At 33.8% G+C, this 19,112-nt stretch overlaps 1 pseudogene; it reads right to left on the bottom strand.

Moving 5' to 3' along the window:
• Window positions 1-14,668: 14,668 nt before the first annotated feature.
• LOC126708532 (uncharacterized) lies at window positions 14,669-18,706 on the bottom strand (annotated as a pseudogene).
• Window positions 18,707-19,112: the final 406 nt, after the last annotated feature.

The raw sequence follows: 19,112 nt of genomic DNA, 5'->3' as shown, positions 1-19,112 counted from the left end.
ATTGGTTCCATTGAAGCAAAAAAAAACATAAGTGCGTTGTGCACTTTTTTCTTCCCCGAAGAAGGCTCATAATATTTTGAACTTATAGAAATCAAACCTACTTAAAATCTCAAGTTATTTCACAAATTAAAAAAAAAAAAAAAAAAAAAAAACTGAAGTGTTGGATCATTATTGACGATTAAATTCCCCTTACGGCTTGAGACTTCAGTTTTTGTAAGCTAGTCTTTCATATGGTAGATTGTAAATATTAGTCACCAAACTTCCCACATGATCACATGGGCAACATCATTATATGCTCGACATTTGTTTCTTGATTTATATCCTTGAGTAGTCTTATCAGATCTATCTCCATATCTAAATAAGAAAGAACCAACACTAAAAGGGCATAACCAACGAAAGGTTCTCGCCCTATGTCTTGATATGTTCTTTAACAATGCCCCTAGGTGAAACGAGTCACCCTTCCTTTTCTTTCTTCAATTGTTCTGATCCAAACAAATGGGTTGTTTGTTTCATCCTTCTATCTACACAGTTCTCTACTCAACAATCTCTCTCTCTCTCTCTCTCAACATCAAAATCAAAATCAAAATTAGAAATTATATTTCAACTTTTCCTCAATATATATCACCTTACCCAATAAAGTAAAATTAATTTCTTAAGAAAATAATAAAGTTAATTTGTTTTTGTTAAATTTTATACATGATCCATGATATTTGATTCTCTATATAAAATTAATCTTATATTAGTTAGTATTCATTCATTGATTATGTGTTGAATCCATCTTTCTTAGGCAACTTGAGACTATTAAATGAATATATTATTAAGTAAACAGTAAACTTGCAAATTGCAATAGTTCTTTTGATAAATTAATTTCTATTATTCTACACTTTAATATTTAATTAGTCTCGTTATATTATAATTTAATATTGTATGTTGTGTATCTTTTATTTATAAGTTATTTTTAATTGCAAATGTCTAATTAAAAAAAAAAAAAGAATTGTGATTCATTTACTCCTTTTCTATTTATGAGAGGAATCCTTGAAGGAAAACATTTTGGTTTCAAACTGGTTTGAAACTATCTTATTTTAATTCATAATGTGACAATTAAAGAGACTATCTATGTATAATTTTAGTCACATAACTTGTTTAAATAATACAAATCAACAATTTATAAATCACCTAGTAATGGGTTAGAAGAGATAGCACTAAATTAGTTTAAAGCCAAACTTTGGCAATTTTAAATTTGATTATTCATCATAAAAAAAAAAATTAAAAGACCCCATATTGATAGTTTCCAGTCAGTTTTGGGATTCACACACATACAAACTTGGGGAACTAAAAAGAATTATTTATACACCACTATATGTCCACCAATAAGAAAGAAAATAAATATTTTTAAATTGTTACGCATGTTAAGAGATTGGGTAATTCCCTTCCCATGTTATAGTTAGTGGGAATTCTTTTTGTAATGTAAGAGAAAGGATTTCCATCTCTACTATCCTAGCTTATGTTTTGAAGCCTACTGATGGAAAAGGCGCTCCTTCCTCTTCCTTGATTTCTATATTTTTCTATTAAGTTTGTTCTTATTATTACGAAAAAAAAAAAAAAAAAAAAATCTCATTATGCCACAAATTCGCACAAGATTGTATTTTCTACATTCCTTCCATCACTGAAAATTTTGAGTTATACATGGTTAACAGAACTTTCTTCTTTTTTCATAATTGCTTTAAGCCTTTAACCAAAATCATGCTCCCCCATATGAAACCTACACATTCATCTTTCTTGCACTCCATTAGAAACCATCACATCTTACCTATTTTAGTATTTACTACTTAGCTGTATATGGTCAAATCTAAGTTACTTAAAAGGTACAAATTGTGTGGGGTATGCTCGTTGGAATTTTAATGCATCATGTGGGTAGATTTTATTTCTTTACTACTCATTTTTCCAAAGTCCTAGTGGAAAAGCTAAAAAGTATATTATTCCTATCATTGAGTCAAATTCCATTTTATTATGAGAGGTCCGCTTCATGAAACGGACATAAGAGATACTTTTTTTTTAATAAATATTACTTTAAAATTGAATATATCTATTGAAAAAGAAAAAGAAAATCAAGAATCCAACAACAATGTGAGCTAATTTTAACTCCAAATCATTTTAGTGAATAAAGTTCTCCCGTTTACAATTTAATACTTTAGACAATATTTGTAGTAAATTGTATGTGTATGTGTGTGTCCACCTTAATTAACTCTTGTTGTTATCCAATTATTTTTCCAGTTTTCACCACTTGGGCTCCTAACCATTAACAAACTGCTCTTCGTTTCAATTGGTTTGCAATTATGTCTAAGCTTTTGGCTTTTGGCTTTTTGCTGAGTTCAAAAATATATTATTTTTTTGTTGAAAATACTATTCTGATACCTACATTTTAGTAGCAGTTAATTTGATTTTTTATTTTTTTTTAACTTGCAGTCAATTTATTCCTTATTGTCAACTCACTAACAAAAATTGACTGCAAGTTGCCAATGACACCAAGACGTAGGGATTGAAGTGATATTTTCGCCTCAATTTTACTTTGTGTTTTCTTGTAAAACCACTATCTAATTTAAAATTATAGCCATATGTATTATGTACGCTCTGAATGAGGTTGCAACTTGGGCTGGATAGGTCAGGTTGGTTTCAATCCTAGGCCCAAAGTTGAATAGGCAAGAAAAGCCAACCTCACTTGATGGGTTTGAACTTTGAGGGACACCTCAAAAAAAAAAAAAAAAAATCATAATTTTTTTAGGATTAATATTTTGAAAATTCTGACATTTAGATGACATATTTTCATTACTTATACTACGGCATGTCAAATTGTGTTAACCAAATGTAATTACTATCTAATCCATAAACTTATGTTTTGTGTATGACTGTAAAGTTAAAAAAAACTTGAAATTTAAATATTTTATGATGAGATTGTTATTAATTTTCAATCATCTTGATATTTTTATATTTTGCAAGGGTTTGGTTAACCATCCACTTGGAAAAGTTTTTATGGGAAATTGAAAAAGCTGCCAAAACAGTTAGGCCATGTTTGGATGCATATTTTTCATCACTCAATTTCCGTCACTCATCACTCATTACTCATCATTCATCACTTTCAAATACCACACCCGTTTGGCACTATCACTTAGTTACCACCACTCAATATTTTTCACACTATTTGTGGGCCCCATACCTGTCACTCGGTGCAGTTTTTTTTTTAGTATCCAGAAACTCGAACCAGAAAGGAAAAAAAAAAAAAAAAAGAAACCCAGATCACTCGAACCCAGTGAAAGAAGAAAGAAAAAAAAAAAAAACCCAGATCACCGAACCCAATGAAAGAAGAAGAAGAAGAAAAAAAAAAAAAAAGAACCCAGAAACTTGAACCCAGTGAAAGTAGAAGGAAAAAAAAAAAAAGGAAGAACACCCAAGACCGAACCCAGGAGAAGAAAGGAAAAAAAAAAAAAAAAGCAAGAAAACCCGAGACCAAACCCAGGAGAAGAAAGGAAAAAAAGGAAGACACCTGAGACCAAACCCAGGAGAAGAAAGGAAAAAAAAGAAGACACCTGAGACCGAACCTAAGAGAAGAAAGAAAAAAAAAAGTAGATTGGTCAAAAGGTGCGGCTGAGTTATGACTAGTGGGTCTTCCATGTGTGTTTAATTACAAAAATGTCATTGAGTTATGAGTTATAGAAATTGAAAACAGCTAAAATGTGTTTTCAGTTTTCATAACTCATCACTCAAAAATCAGAAAATTGAGTGATGGAAATAGAGTTATGGAAACAGAGTGATGGTGGTGCCAAACGGACTTCTCACTATGGGTCCCACCATTTTTGAGTTATGAGTTATGGAAACAGTCCATCCAAACACCCCCTTAATTACTTTTTCGTTTTTCCATAAAAAATTTCCTAAAATGGTTTACTAATATATGTCCCAAGGGCATACATTAGTAAATCCCATTTTGCAATTATGAAAAGTATAAGAAGATAATGCTATCTAATAAATAATTTGTCAAAATGAAAAGATATAAAGTGCTTTAATATTATATAAAATTACACTAGATATTACTTGAAAATTGTCCCAATACACATACTAACATGGCATGGTTTTTTAAAGCATGTTTTGTTGACTACTTCCACTTTAAATGAGTGTATGTTTTGAATTGAACTGTTTTTTAAAAGTGTACAGTTTTATTAGGCAATTACCCCTTTTGTTTTTGTTTTTATTTATTTACTGTTTTTTGAAAAAGAGTGTTGGACTCAATGAAAGGGGAAAGAGAAGATTTAAACCAGCAACCTTCAATTTCTAATGTGTAATTTTCAGTTTATTGTGCTATCCCTCGAGGGTAATAAAACAGAATTTTTAGATGTATGATTGAACATGAAGAAAAGAAATCAAGAAAAATAGATTGATTTCAGTTTTACCATCCAAAAAAGAAAAAGGGACGGATTTTTTTCCGAGTTTAATCGTTAGTGTTTAGAATGTCACAACGCATGGGTTTTATACTAGAAAAAAAGTTCAGGTATAGGTTTAGTTAAGTTGGGATATATTTGGACCAAAAAAACCAAACTAAAAATGATTTGCTTTAATTCAATCGCAGCTGTGAATTAGGGAATCCAAGCAGCCCAAGTTGCTGCTCAGTCATTTGATTAGTAATGAGAAATCAAATCCTGTGGGGGCAAAGTGCTCCAATTAGGTGGGAACCTACATCCCTCTGTACCTTGACCTGGCTGCTTGACAAAGGCACTAATTTCCAATTTGATTGATTGTTTCTAAAGGATTGTGGGACCAGTTCTTCACAATAATCATTTCCACCTTTACTTGAAGAGAATAAATGTATGGAATGGTGGAAAGTGAAGCAAGAAAACGTAGAATGAGAAAGGAACAAAGCAAAAATTATGTTAATGGGTTCTTGTCAAAATCTTGCATATATCTTTCAGTCACTAGTTTCTATAGATTTGTAGGGCACTTCTCCAAGCTTCCCTTTGCTATAAGTCGTTGGCAAAGATTCAAAATGTTTCATCTTTTTGTTATTTTGTATTTGAGGCTAAAGAACAGGATCAATTGCTACTTTAAGTCTTGTTATGTAAGCTTGATTACCAAAAAAAAATCTACTTTTATTTATTTATTTATATTGTGGTCAAGTTTCTTCGGTATATTTTGTTTCATATAAGGAAAAGGCCATCTGGCATAATTTCTCCTTTAAGGTACACACATTAGGGAATATTATTGACGTCTCCCACTAATTATACTTTAGATTTTATCCAATAAGGTGGTCCACAAAAATTGCTAACTAGCCTCAACTTACTTGAAACTTCAAACACATCATTCTAAGAAATAACTACAGTAAATTGCCTAAATGTATTTAGTAGGATAAATGTACCTGGTTGAATTACACAAAAATTCAGAGTGATTTATTTTTTGAAGAAAAATGTTCAAAAATTTGTTCAGCCTAATATTTTTAACCCCAGTAAACCATCCATCTAAAGGGAAAAAAGGGAAAGATTTAGTCACAACAATATTAAGTCAATGAAGACCATTTGAGTGCAAGAGAAGTAATCTTACAAAATTAATGGATTACAAAAAAAAATTAAACTTTAGATTCTGTCTTACATCAATAAGAAAAGTAAATCATAGTCTTAATTTGAGTGCAAGAGAAGTAATCTTAATTATGTAATTCTACAACTGCATACTTTTAACGTGATGATCATTCTATAAGTACAAAATAATTGTGGGGTATGGGGGAGGGGGCAAGGGCTGAAGTTTAAGTTTGCAGGAGGGAATCTTAGTAGTAAAGATGTAAACGTTAAGAGCTTTCTACTATGGATGTATGCCTTTAATTCAGAAACACATTAATCTCTCTCTCTCTCTTCTTTATTGCATTCTAAAATCTCAAATAGTGTGAAGCACTATAGTCAATTTAGACCCTCAATTTTAAATTACAGCTTAATTGCTTTTACTCTAACTTAATTAAGTGCAGAATAAGAGTAAATGATACGCAATAAAATCGGAACACTACTTTACGTCATAAGCAAGTACAATAAACAATAAATGTAAAGCTTAAAGGGTAGGGAAGAGAGATGCAAATACAAAATAACATGGCGATGTGTTATCGAAGAGGAAACCGAAGTATTCGGCGAAAAACCTCTCTGTAGCCCTCCAAACCGAAATCAATCCGTTAGTGAATAAAGTTGGAGTACATTAATAACGAAGAGACCCTCCAAGCCTAATCTACCGAATGTACTTGAACCCTCTAAGTTCCTGCTAACAACGGGTTTCATAGAGCCATGTCTTCACTAGTTGTTCGGATCCCGTAATTAGCTCCAAATTGCATCTGCTACTCAATGGCTTTTTTTAATGCTTCCCATATGCACCAAAACTTCTCTCAACACACAGATTGGGTGAGGTAAGTGTTTGAGTTAAGAACCTCTTAAGAATGTGTAGATGGAGAGGTAGGAGTAAATGAAACTTTAGAGAAAATGGTGTAGATGATTGTGGGTATACAATCTCTAACTCTCAAGTATTTGGTTAGGGTTTTCTCTCTCAAAAGTTTCTTGGAAAAACTCCTTGTTCTTACAATTTTCGTGGGTAATGAGGGCTTAATTATATACTATTGGTAAAGGTATGTGAAAATGCACAATCAAAATCATCCAAGCAGAAAGTTTCGCGGGTCACTCATGACTTGGCCTGAGTCGCGAAATCTAGCCTGGCAAAGACTCTTCAAATTCCAGCATATGCTTCTCACGTGGCATTCTAGTCGTGAATTCTTCATTTTAACAGAATCTTCACCAATCTCTCACACACAACTCTTACATTAAATTCCACAAAAATATAGGGAAATGATTAAACAGAAATACAATTAAATTTGACACGAAATTAAAGCCAATATAAAAACATAGTTGTAAATCACAACTTTACACATTCTTTATAATTTCTTATATTTTTTGTCATTATATTATAACTATGTCTAGTTTTTTCTAACCTGTAATATCATTCTAAACTTATATCTTATTTTATTTTATATTTATATAAAATTATATATCTTTCATACCATTTAATTTATATCGAGACAATGGTGAAGCCAAGAATTTATATTTGGGTGGTTAAACATAAAATTAGACAATTAATTTTTTCACTGTGCATATATTAATTATATCTATACTAATAATAATGTACATACAATTTAATAATCAGAATCCGAAGGTATATTATTTTTGAATTACCGTCTCCTAAACTTGTCCATGAACCTAGATTTTTCAAATTAAATTATCATCCATTAAATATAATGACTAAAATTTTAAAAAAATACTAATAATTTAAAGATTTCTTAATAAAAGATAAACAATCATTCAAATCTCAATAAAAAAAAAATCTAATTACTACAACCAAATACATGTTATATTATTTTATATATAAATTAAATGATAAAAATAATATATTTTAAATCATATACATTTATAATGTTATGATATATTATTTATTTTAATATTTGAAAAACGAATAAACATATGAGGAAAGATTTATCCAAAACAAAAAAAAAAGAGAAAAGTCATATCAAACAAAATGAAAATAAAATATAATTACATGATAAAGTGGGATTAGCCTACACGGCTACACACTTGCTTTTGTAGTAAGAATTTTAACCACACACGTGGTTATCTAGTGGAGGAGGATAATTGCTTGAGAAGTGCTATGTCCAAAATATTTTTACAATAATTTCACAACGAATCCTAAGTGATAAATTGTTATTGGTTCTAATTTTAATCCACAACTTAAATAACTTTTTTATCCATGCGTAACAGCCAATAGCAACCTATCACTTCAGAATTGTTGTAAAAATATTGTGAATATAACAATTAAAAAAAGAAAATAACTCCACTATATATATATGTACTTTTGCTAAACTTTTATGTCTCTCCTCCAAAAACACAAAAAACATAAAAAAAAAAAAGAAGATAAAATAAGATAAAAAAGATGTTAGTAAAGATAAAAGAAGAAGCTTCAAACAAATGAGGTAAAACCGTAAAAGCTGTCTTTGCTGGAGTTAGAAAGGTAGTCAATCACGGCATGGGCAATTTGGAATGCCAGGTACAAATTTTGCTTTGCTTTTTTGGTTTCCCCAGTGGTAGTGTACCTGGGTGTTTTTTTTCCTTTGACTCATGCTTTTTGTGCTAAGTATTCTCCTGTATACGAATTTCTTTGTTGATTTATAATGCAAGTTTGAAATGTTAAGACATTGAATAAAACTTTTTACCAACCACCTTTTGATCTTATTTTCTCTTGAATCTTTATGCTTTTTGTGTTTTTGAGGAGGGAGATATAAAAGTAGAGCAAAATTACATATTTAGTTATGTTTTTAACAAAGTTGGGTTATAGAACCTTAACTGAGTTAATCTCAGATAGGTAAAGTGTCAAATTTTAAAAAACAAGTAGGCAACTTAAATTTTGACCAAACCACACGTGAGTAAGTTGTAATTTGCCTAAAATTTAAATTTCAAAGTAGGATTTCTTTCTACACACAATAATTTTTAGCTTTTGTATCATTCTCTAGTCATCTGTGTATGCCTGATTGTGCACTGTTTTCTTGGTCTGTTTCTCACGGCCAAACTGTGTAATGCCATGTGTTTATAGTTCTTTACTTTAATAAAATTTATATCTCTTATCTCAAAAAAGAAAAGAAAAGTGATGCACATAAACTCGCAGGCTGACGTCAGTCCAAAGCAGATTGCACATTATGGCCTTGAATGTAATAGTTGCAACCTCTCAGAAGCTCAGACCAAAAAAAAAAGAAGAATAAGTACATAAACCTCTCAACCATTACGTGTGTAAGCTTGCAACCTCGCATCCTCAGACCAAAAGAATTTTTTAATAAGTACATAATTAAAACGTTATAAACTATACACCGGTATAAGGGTATAAATTAACATGGAGAGACAATATGTCGAACAAGTGGCAATAACAATAATTTTCATAAATGAGAATGCAGTGTCCATAAAGCATTGTGCTGGACAATTTGTACAGAAGGGTTGGAGCAGTGGTAATTAAAATTTAATTTGTTGCACTTTCCGTCAAGCTAGCCTAGCCTGTTGGTTCAATATGTAGCCTTTGAAGTCTTATTTCATAGTTAAATCTCCCACCAGAAAAGTTTGTATAATTAATAATTTAACATTATTCCTCCTCATTTCTTTGCCAAAATTTAAAAATTTACCATTACCCTTTCTATACAAATTTACCATGTATATATAATTGTACCTATATATGATCAATATCATTCACCTTGTACGGAGGCCTGTGGCAAGAGTCGGCAAGACATTACTTAAAGCTTGCATTTAAAGAAGCACAATCGGAGTCAAGCTTAGATTGATACCTAACAGCCAAGAATGAAAAACAAGTGCTACTATTGCTTGTCTTGTTCAAACACTAGTTTCATTTCATGAGCCCCCCATATATAATAAAATTAAGTTACATGACGTGTACTCTTTAGTTTCTCAACGAGCCAACTATCCCTTACCCTTGGTTGATTTCCCCAGAAAATACGAAATATGATAATTTGAGGTCGGGTTTGTGTTGTTTCATTCCTTGGAAGATATAGTTGAAGCCTATCAAGTGCATAAGCTCAAGTAGGATCTTTACAAAAACAGTTACCGTAATGTAGTTTTTTTTTTTTTTTGACAAGCCACCCTACTGCTCATCACCTCAGCTTCTTTCAAGGGAAGCATTTTAATCATACATTTTGGTAGAAAATTCTCTTTAGGATGAGTTTAAGGTTCATTCCTCTTTTTTGATTCACACAACCAACTTAAGAACTTGAGGAAACATGCCATAGCAATTATTTTGACAACATAGGTCATCGATATTCAATTGCAATTTGGTTAAATTTCTACATATAATTGTGTGGTTCAGAAAGATTGCAGAGTAAATAGAAAACATGCTGACCCATATCCAACTAAAGATGACAAACAATGTCCATAAGATGGTGACATTTTAATGTCGGTATCAGTGATTGATTTTCACTATAATTAAATTAGCCAATTGATCTTAAAGTCACATACATCGCAATCAATTCACATTCTGTACATACTACATAGTTAAACATATGATACATGAATTTAGCTCATATTCATAAGTCAATATTAGCCATGGATCATAAGCTAGGTAGATCTTAAGATATATACCTATGTAACAAATCGAGATGTGGTGGTACCGTGGTATGTCAATCATAGCATCATCATCCATAAAGGGTGACTTTTATTTTTTATTTTTCTTAGTCTGTTTTTTTGGAGGGAGGATTGTTTGAGATTGCACTTGAAGCATCTGATTAGTCACTCTTAATATAAGCAAAAATTTTAGAATAAAAAATCATATATTTTAATAAGGAATATTGAGAACACCATAGTGTAATCAGCACTCTTGGAAAAGATGAGATAAATTAGTATCTTATAAAGTCGGGTATTAATGTAAGATTCCACTTGACCTTCCTCATTATAACCACAGCATTGGGAAACTGAGACCAAGAGTAGTAAAATGGTATGATATTCTTGTACTGACAAATTTAGATGCTTCTACGCAACAAATCTTCTTTTTAAAAAAACCCTCAAACATGTATGCTCTGAACCCTAATTTTTGTTACCAAGGAATGGTTGACACTGATCCGATTTCTTAATTTATAATAATCCTAGCCTTAATGATGTAATGAAGTTAATTGGTACAGAAAACAAAAAATGTCAGTCTTCTAGTACAACTGTGTTCCGTATTGGTAGCCACGACAAAGTTTTGCAATTTTATATATGCCAGAAACATACATCTGAATATAAGCACACATACAAATTACATACTATTATATGTTTAGCAAATTGCTTCCAATGTTGTCGGGAACCCTAGGAAAAATAAATTACTGCTGCATGTGACCAAACAGATTCGTTCCATTTCTTATTACTATTATACTATACATTTATTAAAATGAACTACTCCGAATTGCTTTGTTTGAATTGAAAGTCAAGGAATGGAAATTGTAGTTTCGTGATCTAGTTCTAGTGTATAGAGGAGGTGCTAGATGCATGGGGCTCCATAGTATTATTCCAAGAGCAGCCTGAATTTTATAATAAAATTGTTTTTAACTGTTTTGCGTGCATGTGAATGTGTGTCTGTTCTGGGTAGGGGTTGTTTTAAATTAGAAGTCCTTTCCACGAAGATCCCCATGGTGTTTCCAATGTACTCACTAGGGCCAATATAAATGTGAGGCCTCAATGTTGAAATTTTAGTTTTATTCAAGAGATAAGGTCAAATTTCTAGGGCACTCGACTCTAATTTTTAGTAGATAGGGGCATAGGGAAACCCATATTAGTGGCATGGCCATTGACCAGCCTAGCTAATTAATCTGCACTTATTAAATGAAGCATTAATATACTGGGTAGCTTGCGACCAAATCCATAACTTATACCATTGAAAAAGTTTTTCTTAAATGAAGCATTAATATACTGGGTAGCTTGCGACCAAATCCATACCTTATACCATTGAAAAAGTTTTTCTTAGAAATATACAAATTATTTTACAAAATTTTTATAAACTGCTGATGTAGTAAATGATTATTAATAAATGAAAAAATGATATTAATAGTAGGCTTAGATGAAAATCAATAAAAAATTGGCTACATCAACATTTTGTAAAAATATTGTAAAATAATTTGTGCCTATAACATTACTTTTTTGTAATAGCATAATGTATATTGCTTTTACAATTCTTCTACAATATTTTTTTAATAATTCCTAATGTAATTTACTAAACGAGCCTGAATCCTGACCCATGAAGCACTTCTAGGAATCTAGTTGGGTTGGCCATTTTGTGAACACTTCACTAACACAAATAAGTTCGATTTTCAAGCTCAAGTAAAAATGTGAGCTCAAGTATTAACGGGTTGAACTTAGGTTAGGTCTTGAGTACCAAAACCAATCAATATATACCAAATTTATGTGTGTTCTAAGATTTCATTACAAAACCTTTTGCTTAAGTGCTATATATATCTCAGTCATTGGAGCAGTAGAACCCAAGACCTTCCTGTATAGAGTATAGTGGTGCATGGCCCATAACTTCCTTAGTAACCAGCCTCATTGGGCTACCTTGACTGATGAAGGTGTTGGTTGAGAGTTTTGACTGTCTGTTAATGAAATGGAATGTGGACCCAGTTTATCCAGAAAAGAGTCATGGATGAGTGACTCAGAGATGAGGCACCAAAAGCAAAGTTACAAAACAAAGGTAACGCTTACCGATGCTTATAGGCAAGGTTAAAGCCTTAAAGGTATTAAAAGCTTTGCATCATCTTTCTATATGCCCAAGATAATTGATTCTACTTTTTTCATGAAAAGGGGGAAAAAGAAATTAAACCTTGTTTCGCACAGTAAAATATGGAACTAATCTTTGGCTACTGTTTCGATCTTTCTGTCCAACAAATTGCTGTTTTAGACTTTTAAGTTTAAGAGCGGAACAATTGATTACTTACGGGATTTTATAAAGAAGTGGAACGAATAGAATAAAAATGAATTAAATATTTATGTCTTTATTGTTAATTTGAATGTCCAAAGAGAAAGTAATAGCATGGAAAGTAACCTTTCAGGTTATTTATTTATTTATTTTAGAATCAGTAACCTTACAAGTTGAATGGAAAGAAATGTAAATGAATCAATTTAATAACATTTTTATTATGCTTGCCTTAAATAAAAATAAGGGAATAGATATTTAGTATTTCATTTCTTTTTACTCACGGGATATACTAGGGTGGTGGACTTCTTGGCTTAAGACGTAATGTAAACTTAGAAGTCTTAAGTTCAATCCATCAAACTATTGGTCCACGGGATTTTGAAAGAGTCTCATAGGCAAGAAGTAAAATAGTCTAATCAAAGGCTATGATACAACTTCCTTTTACAAAAAGTCAAGAGTTTTATATCTTAACTAACACTTGTTGAGTTAACAATGGAGATCTCCCCTCACCTAACTTCAAATTATTAAAAAAAAAAAAATCCATTTTTTTTCTTGCTATTGAACTTCTAAACAAAATAATGAAAAGAATATTCTTTAAAATTTAGTTTACATCCATTCCATTCATTCCTATTCCTCTCTTCCAAACAAAACCTATAACAATTTGGTTGCTACTTTTTTTTTTTTTTTTTTTTTTTTTCAAATTTTCCATTCATGCGCTTAAGCTATTCATGGAAAATGTTGTTGGAAAAAAAAAAAGGGTTTTTGCAAGTGGTTAGGTGGTTTAAATTAGAGCCAAAATTAAAGTGAGACTCACATGTTCTTTGTGGCGGGCCTGAGTTGGGACGTGTTCCCTCCATGAGGATATTAACGTCATATGTTCACTTACCAAAAAAATTAAGGAATGGATGAGAAATTGACTTCTAAAGTTCTCACTTGAATATGGTTCGAAGTTATGAAATCATTGAATCCTACATGAATTAGATTTTGAATGTTTTTTTATTATATTATTATTATTATTATAAAGACTTAGGATGTATTTATATACAAGGTAATTTGCAATTGGGTTGGGCCCTAAGGAGTGAGGAAGTATCTGATGAGACTGTATCATGAGATATTTTTTTCTTAAGGGGCACCCCACTTTTAGTAGGAGGTCTTACCCAAGTGGACCTTCTACCACACACGCACACCATTTGCATCAAGTCGAGTCTAGCATGGGCTAGGCCCTATCCATCCAATATTCAATAATTTTTTATTCCAGTGTTTTTCCATGTGCATTTTTTTATTATTATTTCAAAATAGTATGTTTGTTCACTATTACACATTTTTTGAATTGGTGTGAGTTTGTCTATAAATATGCATCTCTAATTTCATTTCAGTTAATTTTTCCATTCATGAGAGAGAGAGAGAGAGAGAGAGAGAGTTTTGTTCATTGTATACAGAGATTATTGTGCTTATTCTGTATGTTGTTGATTATTAAATTTTAAGAGGCAAACATCCAAAAGTCACAAAGAACCATTTGTGAAGGGTGAAATATGTTTTAAAACATGGTGTCAAACTGATGTGAACCCCGTCAAGAATAACGAGACCCAACAATGAAAGGGAACCCAAGATCGTTCTATGGACAGATTCAAATGGGAGACCTCAACCCGTTGTTTATGACAAACAAGAACCTCGGTATAAGGAAGACACCACAAACGGTGGTGGAAACTCCGTTTGATAAGTTGAGATAAACGGCACGGGAATTCCCGATAAGTTTGAGTAGTTCTTCAAAGAACCAAAGAGAATAAACCTCAAAAGTTTTATCAATAATGTCTGAAAAACATTTACAGACTTAGATGACTATTTAAGGGCTCCTGAAAACTTGACAGACAAGAAAATATATTCTAAAATAACTCCTAATTGATACCTAACCATATTAGGAATAAAGTTTGACCTAAAAAGCATTAAATGCACCTAAAAACAAGGAAATAAATCACCTAAACCTAGAATAACGTTTTTTACATAGACTCAAAATATTTCATGCCAATTCTTAGCCTTGATCGGATCCTTCTAGAACTTGAATCAAGGTGACGATTTTTTGTTGCCCACGTGGATCATGCTCAATGGGCCTCCACGAGTTTGCTTTAGCCCATAACTCTTGGATGAGTCCGTTGAGTACATCCTTGAACTTCTTTGCTCATGCTCTTGTAACCGGCCCAATTGGTACTTGAACGAGATCCTTCGAAGCGGTGCCTTGATCTCCATCATTCCCCTCTTCTTGAAAAGGATTTGCCCTCAAATCATCACCTACATCAAAAGGACTCAAATCGGTAACATTAAAAGTGGCACTTACATCGTACTTACCAGGTAAATCTAGCTTGTAAGCATTGTCATTGATACGCTCGAGGACTTGGAAGGAACCATCTCCTCTTGGGAGCAATTTGGAACATCTTTTCGCAGGGAATCTTTCTTTTCTCATATGCAGCTAAACCCAATCTTCGGGTTCAAAAACCAGTTTGCAACATCCCTTGTTGGCTTGTGTGGCATATTGCTCCGTTCTTCGCTCAATGTTGAGTCTTGCTTTCTCATGAATCTGCTACACAAAGTCAGCTTTCTTTTTGCCATCTAAATTAACGTGCTCCGTCAAAGGTAAAGGAGATAAATCCAATGGAGTTAAAGGATTAAACCCATACACAATTTCAAATGGCGAAAATTTGGTAGCAGAATGAACAGCTCTATTATATGCAAACTCAACATGTGGTAAACATTCTTCCCATATTTTGATGTTCTTTCTAATGATTGCCTTGAATAGAGTAGACAAAGTCCTATTTACTATTTCAGTTTGACCATCAGTTTGTGGATGACAAGTAGTGGAAAACAATAGCTTAGTACCTAGCTTACACTACAAAGTCTTCCAAAAATAGCTCAAGAACTTAGCATCTCTGTCCGAAACAATTTTCCTAGGCATGCCATGTAATCTCACAATCTCTCTAAAGAACAAATCAGCAACATGCGAAGCGTTATCCGTTTTGTGACATGGAATAAAATGTGCCATTTTAGAAAATCTATCCACGACCACAAAAATTGAATCTCTTCCACGTTTAGTCCTAGGCAATCCTAACACAAAATCCATTGAAATATCAATCCAAGGCTCACTCGGAATTGGTAAAGGAGTATACAAACCGTTGGTATGCACTTTGGATTTAGCTTGCCTACATGTGACACATCTACCACAAATCCGTTCGACATCTCGTTTCATGTGAGGCCAATAGAAGTGTTCCTACAAAATAGCTAAAGTCTTTGCAACTCCAAAATGTCCCATTAATCCCCCACCATGTGATTCCTGCACTAATAACTCCCTCATAGAACAATTAGGCACGCATAGCTTATTTTCTCGAAATAGGAATCCATCAAGCTTAAAGAACTTACCAGAGGCGATTTTCTCACAAGCTCGATATTCCTCACAAAACTCGTGGTCTTCAGCATATAATTCTTTAATATGTTCAAAACCAAGCAATTTTGCATCAAGTGTGGAGATTAAGGCATACCTGTGAGAAAGTGCATCGGCGACTACATTCTCCTTACCTTGCTTGTACCGAATGACGTATGGAAACGTCTCTATGAACTCCACCCATTGCGCATGCCTTTTGTTTAGCTTGTGTTGGCCCTTCAAGTGTTTCAAGGACTTATGATAGGTGTGAATCACGAACTCCTTAGGCCATAGGTAGTGCTACCACGTCTCTAAAGCTCGAACCAATGCATACAACTCCTTGTCATAAGTTGAGTAGTTTAAGGCTGCCCCGCTGAGTTTCTCGCTGAAGTAAGCAATTGGTCGTCCTTCTTGCATAAGAACGGCTCCTATACCAATACTTGAAATATCACATTCAATTTCAAACGTTTTAGAAAAGTTAGGCAAAGACAACAAAGGTGTGTTAGTCAGCTCCTCTTTGATTAATTGAAATGCCTTATCTTGTTCTTCTCCCCACTGAAATCCAACGTTCTTCTTGATCACTTCGGTAAGTGATGCGGCTAAGCTATTGAAGTCCTTCACGAACCGTCGGTAGAAACTAGCAAGTCCATGAAAACTATGAACATTACCTACACTTGTGGGACTCGGCCAATCTTGGATTGCATGTACATTCTCTTCATCAACTTGTATACCTTGTGCACTAACAACAAATCCCAAAAATACAAGCTTATCGGTTAAAAAAGTGCACTTCTTTAAATTAGCAAACAACCTTTCTTTCCTTAGCACATCTAAAACGGATTTCAAATGTACTACATGATCGTCTATGTTTTTACTATAAATGAGTATATCATCAAAATAGATAACAACAAATCTGCCTATAAATGCACACAAAACATGGTTCATAAGTCTCATAAAGGTACTCGGAGCATTAGTCAAACCAAAAGGCATAACTAACCATTCATACAAACCATATTTTGTTTTAAAGGCGATTTTCCATTCATCTCCTTCTTTTATCCTAATTTGATGATAACCACTTTTTAAATCAATCTTAGAAAATATGCAAGAACCATGCAGCTCATCTAACATATCATCTAAGCGTGGGATAGGATGACGATACTTTACCGTTATGTTGTTGATGGCTCGGCAATCAAGGCACATTCTCCACGTCCCATCCTTCTTAGGTACAAGTAAGACTGGAACTGCACATGGGCTCATGCTCTCCCTCACATGCCCTTTCTCCAACAATTCACTTACCTGCCGTTGAAGCTCCTTTGTCTCCTCAGGATTGCTCCTATAAGCTGGTCGGTTTGGAATGGTTGCACCGGGAACAAAATCAATTTGATGTTCAATCCCTCAGTTTGGAGGTAACCCATGTGGTGTTTCCTCGGGGAAGACATCCTCGTACTCCTGCAAAAGAGAAACAATAGAACTAGGCAAAGCAAGGTCAAGTTCGTTAGTGTTTAAAAGTGCCTCTTTGTACAAAAGTACAATCATCGGCTTATTTGAAAACATTGCTCGCTTGATCTCACTCACTTTTGCATAGAAATTCTTCTATTTTCTCTCAAGGGCCGAACTTTGATTTTCTTTTTCTCCCTCATTTTTCTCGGCCTTTCTCTGATTTTCACTCTTTTTCTTTTGCTCACTCTCTTTCTTTTGATCACTCTTCTATTGTAATCTTACTTGATCCTCGTATACTTGCTGCGGTGTCAATGGTACAAGAGTGATTGATCGTTGATTAAGTACAAAAGAGTATTTGTTCGTAAAGCCATCATGCTTCACTTGCCTGTCGAACTGCCATGGACGCCCTAGCAATAAGTGTCCCGCTTGCATCAGTACTACATCACACAACACTTCATCTTCATATTTACCGATTCGAAATGCAACTAACACTTGCTTGTTCACCCTAATCTCACCACTATCATTTAGCCATTGCAACTTGTACGGTCTAGGGTGCTTTACCATAGGCAATCCCAATTTCTCCACCATAACTGTGCTTGCAACATGAGTACAACTACCACCATCAATAATCACACTACATACCTTGTCTTTAACGTAGCACCTAGTGTGAAAGATGTTCTCCCGCTGTATTTCATCAACTCCTTTTACTTGCAAGCTCAATGCTCTCCTCGCCACCAATGTCAATGTGCCAGGGGCTAAATACTCCTCTTCGAAAACATCCTCTAATGGCGGCATGTCATCGGTGTCGGAATCTTCATCATCGGTCACAATTTCACCATTGGCTTGCAACACCATGACTTGCTTGTTTGGACATTGACTTGCTATGTGGCCCCTGCCTTGACATCTAAAACATTTAATATCACGATTCCTAGAGGTAGAGACTTCGGTTTTACCTTGAGGAACGTGGCTGGTGGTCGCGAACTTGGGCTCGGGTTTAGGCGTTTGTGACTTGTCCAGCGGCTTAGCATGACTCGATTTCCAAGAGGTAGAACTAGAGTTATGGCCTGCACGTGTCCCATTCCCACTCTTGAGTTGTTGTTCCACTTTGATAGCCATATGCATCATATCTTCCAATTCCACATAATGCTGCATCTCTACCTTATCATGGATCTCTCGGTTTAAGCCAAGCAAAAATCTAGCCATTGTAGCCTCCCGATCCTCCTCTACATTAGCGCGGATCATAGCAATCTCCATCTCCTTGTAATAGTCCTCTACGCTTCGACTCCCTTGTCTAAGACCTTGTAGCTTTTTGTACAACTCTCGGTAGTAGTAACTTGGAACGAATCGCTTTCTCATCACTACTTTCATCTCCTCCCATGTGTCTATTGGGTGTTCTCTATTCCGCCTCTTGTTTATCACAAGCTAATCCCACCAAGTAATAGCATATTCAGAAAATTCAATTAGGACTAATTTTACCTTCTTTGTCTCGGAGTAATTGTGGCAATCAAACACGAACTCCATCTTCTTCTCCCACTCAAGATATGCCTCAGGATCAGACCTACCTTGAAAGGATGGAATCTTCATCTTAATACCACTCAAGTTGTTATCTTCGCGATTCCTAGTTTCTCTAAATCTCCCTCCAGGTCTCCTATTGCTAACAATGGAATCCCGATCTTCTTCTTCATCAAAACCAGACCCATAACGCTCTTCATCCTCCTCCCTCGGTGGAACTCTTTCCCTTCTACGCAAATTACGACCGTTTTGTGGCTGCTCC

Source organism: Quercus robur, chromosome 12, assembly GCF_932294415.1.
Source record: "Quercus robur chromosome 12, dhQueRobu3.1, whole genome shotgun sequence".
Lineage (NCBI taxonomy): Eukaryota > Viridiplantae > Streptophyta > Magnoliopsida > Fagales > Fagaceae > Quercus > Quercus robur.
Note: the sequence above shows the minus strand (reverse complement) of the source record. Positions and strands in the feature narration are given on the sequence as shown.